Genomic DNA, 15220 nt, shown 5'->3' on the forward strand with positions numbered 1-15220 from the left:
GTGGGGAATCTCTCTGGAACATTGTTGCTCAATGGAAAAAGGGGAGAGAGTCCTCTAGAAAGCCTCACACCAACAAATAACTCTTCCTGGAAGAAATGCTGTTGGTCTTGCCATTGGCCAGAACTAGTCACATGACCACACAGCCAGCGGAGGAGGTGTGCTATTCTTCAAGCTCTGAAGGCAAACACCAAGAACTTTTAGAATATATAAGCAACTTACCAGGAGGCTCTGGCCACCCCCTCAGCCCTAAATCCACTCCATCACCAGCTTCACCCTCATCATTTGGGACAGCTTTAGCCCAGCTCACTATCTACCTCTTTTGGCAGAAGTCCCTCCATAAGCTACTAAGCCAAGCCTGAGTCTCTACACACCTGCAGTCCTAACTTCTCTTGCTTCCATATGTGATCCCTTATGGTAGATAGGATGGATGAACTCTCTTTGTCAAGTTTATGTCCACATTTTCTCTAGGGACTCAGATGACCCATGTTGTCTTGCCTCCCTCACAGATAGATGGGTGGTGGCCATGTGTCTGGGTTCCATTTGGCAGAATGTCAGAGTTTAATAGCACTGTTTCTTGGGATGGCTCACAATACTCCCCAACCCAGCCCCCTACCTACATGCTTTCTCTTAGCGTTGCATCAGCTAGATGCCAAAGCCTAGGGCATTGGCAGCCCAACATTAAAGATGGCAGAGCCCCCTGTCTTCTTTGGTTCCTGAACAACTGTGGAAGCAGAACTTGGCCTCTCCTTGACCAGAGGACTCTTGTACAGGTGAGATAAACCCTTTGGGGTTCTGAGTAGATGGGAATCTGAACATTTGTCAGGCAGGGAAAGGAAAAGCAGGCTCAAGACTTCAAGGTCAGCTGTCATTACCAATGTATACTTCCAGTTAACAAAGGAGACTGAGGTGGCTGGGGAGGTGGCTTAGTTGGTAGAGTACATGAAGAGACTTGTCTAAGAGTTGCAAGGCTGTGTTGAAAACAGACAAATAAGCAAATACCTATTGGTCTGATACTATACACACCATCAGGCAGTTGGATGATTTCTACACTCATACTAAACTAGACAGTCCTCTAGCTGGTGGGGACCAGTGTGTTCTGCCCTGGTCTGGCTTTGTAGGGTAACAGCGCCAAACTGGGCAGGGCATCTGGTGGCTTGCTTCTCTCTTAGGTTGATTCTTTCTCTGATAACCTAAGTGTACACGGACAGCAGGCTGCCTAGATATAGTAATACACGGTGGCTGCTTCCAGCACTCTATGGCCAGTGGAAATCTCTTGCCAGAGCTCTACTTCCCTGGTGTATGGCTTCCATCTTTCTCTGTCTGAGCATCAGTGTACGTATACTGTGGACCAGCCACAGTACCAACAAGCCTTCTTAGAGAAGCACTTTGGGAATGCAGAGCTCAGTGTCTACTGGATCATAACCTAAGCCTCATTAAAGGTTAGCCTGGGGAGGAGGGGGCAACTCTGCTGAGAGGCCCAGAATGGCGAATGTACAAAAGAAATTCCAGAGGATGAGCTGAAAGGATGAGAGTGCATTGCAGAAGCAGTCATTGCAATATTCTGTGTATTTACTTTTTATTGACTTATTTATGTTGACTTCAGTACAACATGCTTACTACAACACAAACAATGCAGCAGGATGCCAAGTAAGAATGCAGACGTTCTGTTCTCGTCTGCAGTCTCCTCTCATGGCCATACACTGCTTTTGATTGCTTCTCAGCCATTTGGCTTAAATCAAGAGAGCACCATTGGTAGTTTGTACGATCCCAAGAGTCAAAGATGATCCAAGGTTTGCAACTCTTTGGTAATCTGCATTATACCAGTTAATCCCAGCTGAGGCATCTTGGCTCGTAACTGAGGATAAAGACTGTTCTAGGCATCTTTTCCTTTCCTCCTGTTTCTTTTTCCCCTTCTTCCTTCCCTTTCTGTTGCTGTGATAAAACACTCCTAAGAGGATGCTGAGATGGCTTAGTGTCAAGGGAACCTGCTGCCAAGCCTGAGGACCCACAAGCAGAGAGTGGACTCCTCTTGTCTTCTGATGTCACATATGTACCGGGGCATGCACACTATGGCATGTGGATGCTACAAAAGAAACAGAACACCTAACAGGAGCATCTTAATGGAGAAAGGGTTTTTTTTTGGCCCACAGTGCCAGGAAGCAGTCCCTCATGGTAGGCATGAGGGTGCTGCAGGGAGGTAGGAGAGTGAGGCAGCTGGTCACACGTGTCCGCAGTCAGGACTCAGAGAGGGATGGTTGCTGCACTCTGGTTACATTCTCCTTTCTATACAGCCCAGGATCCCTCCCAGGTAATGGTACTGCCCAGTGAGTGAGTAATTTTACCTCAGTTGGTCTAATCAAAATAATCCCTCACAGACAGTCCCACAGGCCCACTTCCCCATGTGTTTCTAGAGCTCACCAAGTTGGCAGTTGAGATTAACCAACACATTTCCCCTTCAGGTCGTTTCCTTTTCTTTCTTTTGTTTTGAGAGGACCGGCCTCCATCTTAAAGGGAAAAAAAGCCTGAGAATTTGACCTACAGCAGAACACAAGCTATACCCATGTACTAGAAAGGCCCCACGGCTTGTCCCTGGCCAGAGTTACTACTCCCTAGCTACTTCCTAGCAACAGTTAATCAAAGATTAGTCTGATTGTTTCAGATGTACTTTCAAACTGTTTGTGATCAAATATAGTCTTGCTTCAGATCACCCACCCATCAGCTTATAGCCGTTCTATTAGATGCTTTCCAGACTGGACACCCCCTCCCTCACCCCTCGCTCGCTCCTATTTTCTTATAAAATGTGTCCTACTGAGGGTTCAGGGCTGCTCCCACTTTCCCTTCCAGTCCTGCTGTGTCAGAGTTGGGTTGGAGGAGAGCCTAAGCCTGAGCTTGTAATAAAGAAACCCTAAGGCTATTACATCGGAGACGGTTCCTTGGTGGTTTTTTTTTTTTGTTGTTGTTTGTTTGTTTTTTTTTTGGGGGGGAGGGGTGTTCATGAACCCTTCCTGGCACATTTTGCTGTGAACCCTTCCCGGCACAACAGTTGGGTGTGGGATGGAGAAAGGCTCTCTATGCAGCCCAGGGCCTCCACATCTTAATCCCCCTGCTTCGGCTTCTAGGTGTGCAGCTTCATGCCCAGTTTGTAACTTCTGTGTTCTTGCATTTAGTCCTAAAAGCACCACCTTGACTTCTGTTCAAAAATATGTTTTCCAGGAAAAGAAATGACGTAGGAAGGACTGAATCAACCACCCAGGACACACAGCAAGAGAGTGGCAAAGTTGACTTTGGACCTAAGCAGAATGGCTACAGAATTCTTATAGCATTGACCCAGCCATATAGCCTTGTCCTTAGTAAACACAGACACTTGTAGGATTCAGGGTACATTCTGTATGGCTGGCCGCAGGAACCCAATGGCCTACAGAATTGGAAACCATGACTCAGTTAATGACCTCACCATTTACCTAACTTCTGGAGCTTTGGCACAGGAGGTTCTGGGTCATGATGCCAATGAATTAGTGGTTCTAAAGGTTCTGTGCGTGTCTACAATTACCCCATTAGCTGGAGTCAACTGCTCTCACTTGGACCCCATGGCAGTGGGGTGCAGTGCTTGCTAAGATCACTTTGCTACCTGTATTAAGGGAGATTTCATTTCCTATATGTTGAAGGTTAATATTAATCTTTGATTTGCCATTCAGAACATTCAAGGAACTCTAATAACACAGTTTGCAATGATTATTCTGAGATGTTCTGCTAACTTGCTCTAATTTTACACTTATAAGGGTCTCAGCCAAATTTCCACTGTACCTGCCAGTAACTCTAGTGTTCTACCACTAGGAGGTGCTGTTTCATCGATTTTTTTTTTTCCTTTTTCTTTTTTTTTTTTTTTCCAAACTAAGTGCCTCACTTGATCCCTTCCATGGGAATATCTGATAGTGAAAGCCTTGGCCTTTCACATACCACTCTTAAAATGTATCCAATTACTGGAGACAAAAAAGAAACAAGCAAACAGGTTAGTGTTTTAACAAAACCTTTGTTCAAGGAGCTCAAGGGTCTGGATACTTCCACATTAATTAGAAGCTAAGCTTCATTGATTAACACCAAAAAAAGAAAATAAATTCCTGAGTCTTGAGGCGGAGTAGAAGAAAATTCAGTCATCTGGCTCGCCAATTACAATTCAAAAATAGAAACATTGCTCTTGTGGTTTAATTTTTTTGATTGATTTTCTTTGATGAGATTAAGTTTTTGTCCATCTTGTAGGGATGTTTCAGCAGGTCTTGATAAATATTTTTTTTCCCGCTGGATAAATTCATCACACAGAGCTTTCCTGTTTACTCTGCTTTGTTACTGCACAGATCTGAGTTGGGGGTGGGCAAATCCCATTTTACATCTGTGTCAATAGACTAAGAGTTCTGAAATCAATAGAAATACAACAAAGTTTAAGGAGAAATGGGAAAGAAAACAAGGAATACTTGACCAGGATCCTGAACCTCCAGGTTTAGGATAAATTAAATAAGGAACATCTACTTATTTTCATTGCTTAATAAGTAAGGTAAAAGGCACGTGAAAGGGTACTTTTCTATCTGGTTAAAAAGCAAGAGAATACAGACAGAAACTAGAAATGGCACTTATTCCCAACTGTTTGCTTGTTTGCTTGCTTGTTTGTTTGTTTTCTGGGACAAAGCGTCTCTACCTGTTCTGGGGTGGCGTGAACTCCCAGCAATCCTTGCACCGCAGTCTCCCGAGCCCTGAGATTAAAGGCATAAGCCGTCACTCACTTGGGATCTAAGTTTTGTTTAAAAGGCCCTCCACACCACCACCGAGACTCTCATTTGAACAAGTAACTGGGATAAAGTGTGTCTACACCAAAGGGCCAGGAATCTTGGAAGGTCTTAGAATTCTGTCTACCAATTTTTTGTTTTTGTTTGTTTGTTGAGACAGGGTTTCTCTGTGGGACAACCCCTGCTGTCCTGGAACTCGATTTGTAGACCAGGTTGGCCTGGAACTCACAGCGATGCACCTGCCTCTGTCTACTGAGGGCTAGGACTAAAGGCATGCATCACCATGCCCAGCTACCAAGATGATTAAAAAAAAAAAAAAAAAAGAATCTCGGGCTACTGAGATGGCTCAGTGAGCAAAGGTTGCATGGCTCCAGCGCTGCGTCATCATCCTGAGCCCAGACTTCACGTTAGAGCCTTGCACAAAGCTGTCCCCTCCTCAACTGGGGGAGGGCAGCAAGGCCACACTTTATACTCCTACCCAACAGCCTCTCAGAAAGAGGAGGTGAGCTGCCAGGTGTGGTGGCCCATGCCTTTAATCCCAGCACTCAGGAGGCAGAGGCAGGCGGATTTCTGAGTTGGAAATAGCCTGGTCTACAAAGTGAGTTCCAGGACAGCCAGGGCTACACAGAGAAACCCTGTCTCGACAAAACCAAAAAAAAAAAAAAAAAAAAAAAAAAAAAAAAAAGAGGAGGTGAGCTATAGGACCCATTCTTAGGATCCCTGGGCTAGGTGAGAGGACTCCTGGCATCTCTTGAAAATCTGAATTGTGAATTTAAGATGTCAGCCCTCTCTGAGCCCTCCTTCACCTGGTGGCTTCTGTGAGCAAGCCTGACACAGTGGGCAGCTGGGCCCTGGGCAGCATGCCTCCTGTGCAGAGCTTTGATGGGCAGACTGTGAAGAGCTCATCTCTGTAGAGAGCTTGTATACACACACACACACATACACACACACACACACACACACACACACACACACACACACACACACACTTCAAGAGATATTAGAAGCCCCATGAGAGAACCAGCTTAGATTTTAGAAACCGTAAGAATCTTGTCTTGTTTACCATTTAGCTTTCAAGGCCTTATCTTTTGTGACTGGAAGGCATTTTGGTGCCCTTCCAGTCCCCTAACATTGTTCTTTAATTAGCTGGAGGCAGTACAGTGATCACAGAACACTTCCCTTTCTCTGAAGCTCCCAGCACCTGCCAATCCCTGATCCAGAAGCCAGAGGGAAGGGGAAGTCTTTGAGCCCTGGAACTGCAGTTATTCTCCGTGTATATAAAAGTGTAGACAGTAACCTGAAGCCGGCCTCTTCATTAGCGGATGCAGACTTACGGGCAACCCTACTTATTGGCTAATGCTGGCATGAGATTTATGATCCTGGTAACATGGAGTTTTTTGTCCATGGCCTGTTACATTCATCATCTGGCAGAAAAGTAAAAAGGAAAAACCAACTAAATAGGATATAGCTGATCAACACCAAGCAGGCCATGATAAACTACTCACAATACTTAAACTTCTTTTCCACAGTTATTTAATTTGTTAGCAGCTTTATGGACCACACAGTGCTCCCTTCAGAGGTACAGTTCAGGATTGGGGGTGTAGCTCAGTGGTAGAGCATGTGCTAGGCCCTGGGGTTAGTCCCCAACACCAAAATGGAATGAAATAAAAGTATGTATAATTGTAAATACACTCAACTAAATATAAACACAAATAACCACATTTATTTATTATAGTTATATACCTTCTATATTACCTATACAATTATAAACATACCCATAGTTATATATATAATTTATGGGTTATTATATTAACAGATATATTCAATTCTTCATAAATATGTTTAACGGCAAGTGTAACACACATTTTGGTCATCTGAAAAGTAAATCCCATTCTTTCAAAAAAATTACTTTTATTGATGTGTGTATGTGTGTGCCTATATATCTGTATGCATACCACATACGTGCAGAGCTTGTTGAAGGCAGATGTGGATGTCAGATCCCCTGTCAGGCTTGTCATGAGAGGCCTGGTGTGGGTGCTGGCAGCTGAACCTGGGTCTCTGGTAAACAGCAAGTACTCACAACTGCTGAGCCATCTCTCCAGCCCCACTCTTTGAGCTATCATCCCCCTGCCCCCTTTACTCAAGCACCCACAATTTTACTTTGTGAATTTATAACTGGCATATTGTGGAAGTACCTGCTTCTGTGTGACAGCCCTCCCTCCGGTTAGTGTAGACTTTCCTCCTCTTCAGCACTGGCTGTGAACCCCACAGGCACATGCATTCTAGGCACGTGCTCTGCCGCTAAGCCACACACCCATCTCCTAGCATAATGTTTTTAAGGTCTACCCATGTCATAGCGTATGGCATCGATTTTGTTTTAAAAGTTGTTGAATAGCATTTCATTTTATTGATAAACCATGCTTTATTAATTCACCACTGATGGATGTTTGGAAAAACTCACATCTCCACTATTATGCGAAATACTAATATAAGCATTTTTGTGATAATTTGGGGGTGGACAAATTTTGAATTCTACTTGATTTTATAATATTTTGTTTTTGAAAGAGCTCTTGCTTTAGAGAGATCCTGGCTGGCCTAAACCTCTACGTAGCCCAAGCTTGCCTAGAACATGTGGTGATCTTCCTGCCCCTGACTCCAGAGTACTGAGTTTACAGGGGTGCACCACTGTGCTGTTTTCTATTGGAAATATATGTATAAGTGGAATTGCTTTGGCAGATGGAAATTTCTCTTATTTTAAAAGAACAGAAAGGACTGGAGAGATGGCTCAGGGGTCAAATGCACTTGCTGCTCTTGCAGAGAACCTGGGTTCAGTTCCTAGCATGTTCACAACCATCTGTACATAACTCCACCACCACAGAATCTATCGCCCTCTTCTGGCCTCCACAGGTACTGCATATATATGATGGTCAAAACACTCATACATATAAAATACATACATTAAAAAAAAGAGCAGGAACACGTGCATGTGAGATATGTATTATATATTATAATTCAATGTGGTTGTCTGGGATGCGCTACAGTAACAAAACCCCTCAGATTTTTGTGGCTTCAGCAACATGGGAAGATTCCTCAACCAAACCATGGGTCCCCTTAGTCTATCTGTCATGCTCACCAAGAGAGCTGGCAAATGTGACTCCCTCTGGATTTCAGGGGGAAGTGAACAAAGCAGGTGGGATACTTATTCTTGCAGTGCTGAAGGACACCACTGACCTCTTTCCATACATCACTAGTCAAAGCACTTACTCGGTCACATTCAGTTCTGAGAGCAGAAAGTGGAAAGCCAGACATGGTGGAAAAATGACAACCTTAAGTAGATCTGTATGTGCATGTCCAAACATATATATGTTTATCCACATATCCACAACGACTTCAACTGTAGCAAAAGGAAGAGGGCCAACTCCAGCTTGTTGCAATATTGTTTCCTCGATGTGTTTAAAATCTGTGAAACCAATGGAAAAGCACACTCACAGTACATTGTGTCATCAGTGAGAAGGAAAAGGCAGATCTTGTTGAGATGTGTACTCCAGACATAGTTTACTTCAAGAAGAACAAACTGGGCCTGAAGAGATGGCTCAGAGGTTAGGAGAGCACGCTGCTCTTCCAGACGACTGGAGTTCAGTTCTCAGCACCTAATCTGGGCAAAGAGAAACTTCCCGTAACTCCAACCCCAGAAGATCTAGTACTTTCTGTCCTCTTTGGGCATCCGTACAAACACAAACATACTTTTAAAGAATTAAAAAGGAGCCATGCATTGAGGGCAGGGATTAGTCTGTGATAGTTATTTGTTGGCATGCTTGTGAGGGACCTTGTAGATCAGGTTCCCTGGGGCGACATGACCTACCTTCCCTCTGAGCAGCACCATTCTGTGGGCTGGGGCCTGGGCTGGAAAAAAAGAAAGTGAGCGAGTACGGTCACCCATTGTCCTCTGCTCCTTAATTCAGCTGCACTGTGACCAGCCACCTCACGCTCTGACACCATGGCTTCCCTGCCATGAAGGACAACACCTTTGAGCTGGGAGCTCAGATAAACCCGTTCTCACTTAGCTTGCTTTTTTCCTCTGTCTTCGATCCCAACTTCAGGAAGGTAGGTAGACCCCAATCTGTCCCCTTGTGTCACATTGTACTGCTTCACCTCAGGCTAGAGACAGGGTCAGCCAACCATGGACTGAAACCATGAGCCCAAATTTGTTGTTATCTGAGTCATTTCTCCTGGGGCTTTGTCACAGTGATGAAAAGCTGACTGTCACAAATGTTTGTGTGTTGTTTGGGTTTGCTTCCTAGGACTGCTGTGTCAAACTACCACACACTTTGGAAAACAGAATTATTCTGTCATGGTTTTGGTGGCCAGAAAGCCAAAGTCTAGCAGGACTCTCTCCGAAGACTGCATCCACAGAGCGGCTTGTCTGACCTGCAGGGCCAGTGGGAGGGGAAGTTCCAGGAGTGGCTGCACTGAGGAGGAATGGAGGGGATTACTCAGATACCTCCCCCAGCACAGGAGGAACTCAGACTGAACTCTCCTTGAGGCCAAACATGGACCTCAGGGAAAGTCCACGGACAACTCTCAAAGGACGAGGTGGGAACAACATACTGAAAAGGTGGAGCTTGTCTGTGGAGCTCCGAGAACGACAAGTGTCCCAAAGAGTCTGTGAGTGTAATTCAGAATTCTGATACCGAGCGCTGAAGGCAGGGCTTAGTCTGGAAAGAGCTTGCCTTGCAAACCCAAGGACCTGAGTTCGATCCCTAGAAACCGTGTAGAAAACAACCTGTGTATGCTGGTCATCTCAGAGGTAGGAAGACAAAGAAAGAGCCACATTTCTGGTGCTCGCTGGCCTAGTTGGCTAATGAGAGGCCTTGCCTCAAAATATGACAGTCAAGATTGTCCTCTGACCTCAAGAGGTACACATACATGTACCGTACCCATACACATGTGTGCACCCACTGCCCACCCACGAAGGACAGGGGTGGGGGAGGAGATTTTGGGCACCAAGCCAAGATATAATCTCCTCAATTGAACTATTACAAGTCTGGCCCGTGGTCCCTCCATTTAATTAGGTTAAGAGTCCAAGTGTCAGGATGCCAGGCAGCAATTCCAGCTGAGCCTTGGGTGGCCTCATGGAGGGTCAGCTTGGCCAGTACTCTTAGCCTAGTGCTATGCTGGATCACCAGGATGGTAGCAGAGGTTTAGGACCTAAACAGTCAGTAAAGGGCATTACGTAGTCAGTGATTCAAATCCCTCAGGGTAACGAGTCAGTGGTACCACTGGCCCTGGATGACAGACAAGCCTTCAAAGGATGCAGGCAAGCCATCAGTGGATAAGGTAGTTCTAAGATCCAGGGGCTGCTCCGGAGGCCCTCAGCCACCCGTAAGCAATCCATATGAACTTTGATGAATAATAATTGGCTCAGGCCCCACATGTTCAGTTACAGGGTAACCCATAACTATCTCAGTTCCTGCTGATGGGTTGTGAGTAGTTCAAACCCTAGAGGACCAGTGAGCAACTTAAGACCTGGGCAACAGCACCAACAATTAGCCCAAGTGTGCTGCTATCCAAAGGGCCAGTAGAGAGGGTCCCTTGCCACTTCTAGCTGCGAAGGCTGCCAGGACTCTTCCACTGAAGCCACACCAGTCTCATAGTCACAGTGCATCCTCCTCTTCTGTGTGTCTTTTGCCCGTGTGTTTCCGTGTGTGTGTGTGTGTGTGTGTGTGTGTGTGTGTGTATGTGTGTGTGTGTGTGTGCGCGCACGTGTGCGAGTGTATGTGTGTATACACAAATACACTTGTGCATAGGTACAGAGGTCAGCGCAGTATGTGGCGTGGCTTCCCCTATCACATTCCACTGTATTCCTTGGAGACAGGGTCTCTCACTGAACTGTTTGTTCACCATGCCTTGGCTAGGTCGGCTGGCCAGAAAGCCCCTGCGGTGTGCCTGCCTATCTTACTGTCTAGTGCTGGGTTTACAGGCATTTGTCCACACTTAGTTTTTACATGGGTGCTTGGGACTTGAACTCAGGTCATCAGGCTTATGCAGCAAGCATGTTCTTTATCTGCTGAGCCATCTCTCCAGCTCATATGTCTTTTTTTTTTTTTTTTTTTTTTTTTAAAGAAAGACGTTCCCCTTGCAATTTGAACCTGCCAGGACATCTTGCATAATCTCTTCATCTCAACAGCCTTAACTTAATTGTATCTGCCAAGACCCTTGTTTAAATTAAGGCATGTCCACAGATTCCAGAGATAAGGACAGGGACACATACACATGAGGTATCATTTAATCTACTGTGCCTGAATAATGAAAAAAAAAGTGTGAAAAATAGAAAAATAAGTCAATAGCAATGATTACTTTTGGGGGAATTTAAAAATTGCTATAGTGAACCCATATCATATTTATAATCAGATATAACAGAGCTGAGCATGGTGGTATATGCCTGTGATTCCAGCATTCAGGAGGTAAATGCAGGAAGATTTTAAGTCTAGGACCTCCTGGGCTTCATAGCAAGATTAACGTTAGCTTTGACAGCATGGTAGACCCCCATTTGAAAAAAATCACTACCAACAACTAATCAAAAACTATGGAGCAACAATAGCAAAGCAAGAATTAAGCTAAGACTACAACAAAAGCAAGACATGGGGTGTCCTAATTTCCTCTGCAAACCCCAAACACCTACACAGATCACAAAGTTAATGGAGAGGGCTGCAGAGGGGGCTCAGTTGGTAAAGTGTTTGTCACAAGCATGAAGGTGTGGGTTCAGATCCCTAGCACGCCGGACATCTCAGCTCTGGGAAGGTGGAGACAGGATTCCTGTGGATGCCCGGCCATTCATCCAGCAAGCTCCAGGTTTGATGAGCGACCTAGTCTCAAACAATAAGGAACATGTGTGATGTAGCAGGCCACAGAGGGCTCAGCAGTTAAGAGAACTTGCTGCTTTTGCAAAGGACCTAGGTTTGGTTCCTAGCTCCGACTGGATGGCCTACAATCATTTATCCCTCCAGTTCCAGGGAGTCTGATGTCCTCCTCTAACCAGGTATGTACACAGCATACATACATACATGTACTCAGACTCATAAAAATAAATAAATATAAAAATGATTTAAAAAATAAAGAGACTGAGGAGGACACTGAACTGTGACGTCTTGGCCTCCACACGCAGAGCTTCTGTCCTCAAAGTCAGCTCCGGAACCAGCCGGGGATAGCTTCAGAGCCGGCCACCCTTTGTCAGCTTTGGGTTTTTAGTGCCACAGAGACATGAAGCTTCTCTGTGCAAAGAAGAGCCTTGTCCTGGGACGAGTGCCCAGGATGAGCCACCCACTTCCCCAGAAGTGAGGAAACACTTCTCTGGTGTTGACTTACCTAAATAAAAATACTTTCTCTCCCAACCAGTAACCTCACTGAGCATGCGTGCTGAGTCTTGTTCATCAGCAGTGTTTTGAAAAATGCTTGCAATTTTCACATACAGATTTGGGTTTTGGCTTTTTCTGGTTGGCACATTTGGCCTGTTGTCTTGTGGAAGCCATTTAACTAGAGACTGGAGGGTGACTGACCCTACAGGAAGGCTATGTGCAACGCAGCGTCTGTCTTTCTCCATCTTCCCATGCCATCCCCTCTTCTGCCTTTGCACCGCACCTCGGCCACTGAAGACATTTGTGCAGAGTTTGCAAACTCCAATGAAGATTGCTTCTTTGCATTAGAGTACAGCATTTCGTGGGTTAAGTGGGTGCTTGTTGGGAACCTAAATACTCTTGCTTCCAGGAAAAATACACATTCAAAGTTTCAAATGGCTTACAAACGAACCTGCAGCCTGCAACCTGTTCGTAAATCGGTGGCTCTTCTAACAGTCATGTTTTATAGTCTGCCTAAACAAGTAATGGAAGACGCATATCCACGTATGCACTTAGAGCAGAAATTCAATTCCACGGGCTACTGGGGAAAGAAGCTTCCAAATCCCGCCAGGGCTTATTAAGTTGTCTCTGTCTGTGTGCGGGGACGTGCGTGTGTCCTCGTGGGGCTGGGGACATGCTTCTACTCCATTAGGACTCGAGACTGTCGTAGTGCCAGTGGTAGGGATTCATGTCATGAGCCGAAGTTACCCTCAACCTTATTGGGTTAGAAGCTGGCAACTTTGCAAAATTTCTTTGCTGGGTTGACCCGTGGCAGGTGTTTCTGGTGAGGCTCTTGAATTTTTAATCTGAGTTGAGTGGTGGAGGTCAGAGGGCACAGAACACTTGCTTGCCTTGGGTTTAGAGGATGTTGTCTTAACTGAGTCTTGAGGCTTCGTAGAAGTCAGTGAAGAATATTCTTAGCTTGGCCTAGAGGTGCGTTCCTCTGATCCCAGCTCTTAAGAAGTAGAGACAGGACAGGAATTGGCTACATAGTAACGTCAAGAACTGGGGGTCTTTAAAAATCAACCAATCAATTAATCAAGCAAGCAAGCAAGCAAGCAAGCAAGCAAGCAAGCAAGCAAGCAATAAAACCAACCAGCCAGCAGTGGTTTTAACCTTTAAGCACTGGGGAAGCAGAGGCAGGCAGAGATCTGTGAATTCAAGGCCAGTTTAGTTTACATAGTTCTAGGACAGCCAAGTGTGTTACCCAAAGAAACCCTGTCTTGGGGGGAGGGATTAATTAATTAATAATTAAAAAAAAAGCACAGGGCAGAGCTATGCTTTAGCAGGTAAAGGCCCTCGTCAAATCTGACCATCTGAGTTCAGTCTCCTAGGAACCATGGGGCGAAGGGAAGAACAGACTCGAGTAATTATCTTCTGACCTCCATATGTGTGCCATGGTGTACCCTGTACGCCCAAAATACATGTATACAAAACAGGTAATTTTCTTCCCCAGGCTTTCTCCTAACTGGAAAACTGTTTAGGGCTCTAGGATAGGACACACAAATTATCATGTGGAGATCCATCAGTTAAGGGCTTGCCATGCAAGCTGGAGGACTGGAGTTAGGATTCTAAGATCAGAAACAAAAGCCAAGTGGGGTAGCACACACCCACCCCAGCACTGGTTTGGGGACATAGGAACAAGCAGATCCCAGGCTCTTGCTGTCCTGCCAGTCTCTGAAACAGTTACGTTTCAGGTGCAATGAGAGATTCTGTTTCAAAACACACACACATACACGCCCAAGCGCATGCATGGCTGAACACATGCCAGTCATTCGGACAGTGCCTGCACATGAAGACTGCATGGACACAGAGAGTATTTAAGGAGTACAAGGTATGCAGAGAAAAGGTGTTCAGTGGTGGCGCCACACAGTGTAAGGGGTTACAGTAGGGTGAAGTCATTGCCAGCTTATGGCAGGGACTCTAAGTGTACTGTCTGTGTACTTTAGGTGCCTGATGGCTGAGCAACAGAGGTCATGGCTGACCGGAGTCTAGGCAAAGCAGTGAGGAGATACCAGCAGTCACGTGGCCGTGGAAACGGGAAACGTGGCTCGGGCTATGACAGAATGCAGCCCAGGAAGTACAAGGCAGGGTGGGGAGGGTCTTCAGAGTCAGCACACCAAGTCCGGGGTTGATTTTGGGGAGTGGAGAGCCCTAGGAAGGATACCCATTTATCTGGAGGAAAGGACGGGTTTATATTGGCTCACAGTTTGGGGGCGTCAATCTGCTATGGTGGGAAAGAAAGGGGGAACAGAATAGCTCACATCACAGCAGCAGCCAGGAAGCAGAGGAAAAGGGGAATAAGGGGCAGAACCAGGGCACGAGCTAGACCCTGAAGCACACACTCCCAGCAGCCTCCATGCTTCATCTCCAAACAGGCCCCACCTCTGACTTTATCAACGTTCAATAGTGCCCTTATGTTATGGCTCCATCAAGGGACTACTGCATTGGCTGGGACAGAGTCCTCAGGAGCCTACTGCTTCTCCAAATCCCACCAGGTGTCAGTTACACTGGACATACCTGAGCCCACTGGGGAGACTCCTTGTTCAAGCCATAATGATCCCTCTTTTGGTGCCCAGAAGACTCAAAGCCAAATCACCTCCATGGTCTTAGCAATTCCAACGTGACTCAAAAGCCCAGCGTCTCCTCTAAGATACCAGGGGTCCTGGTTGTTTTTGTTTTGTGTTGCCAACGTGACAGAAATTAAAGTTATCTGAAAAGAGAGAAACACACTGAGGGAAAAAAATGTCTTTGTGGGCAAGCCTGTGGGGCATTTTCTTATTTAGTGATTGATATGGGAGGCATTGTGGACAGTGCCATCCTTGAGCAGGTGGTCCTGGTTGGAATAAGAAAGCAACAGCCTGGTGTGGTGGTATACACCCTTAACTCCAGCACCTGGGAGGCAGGGGCAGGGGCAGGGGCAGGGGCAGGGGCAGGGGCAGGGGCAGGTGGATCTCTGAGTTTGAGGTCAGCTTGGTCTACAGATCAGGTCCAGGACAGTCAAGGCTACACAGAGAAACCAAGCCTCAAGGGGAGTTGGGTGGGGAA

The sequence above is a fragment of the Mus musculus genome, chromosome 9, assembly GCF_000001635.26.
Source record: "Mus musculus strain C57BL/6J chromosome 9, GRCm38.p6 C57BL/6J".
In the NCBI taxonomy this organism is placed as follows: domain Eukaryota; kingdom Metazoa; phylum Chordata; class Mammalia; order Rodentia; family Muridae; genus Mus; species Mus musculus.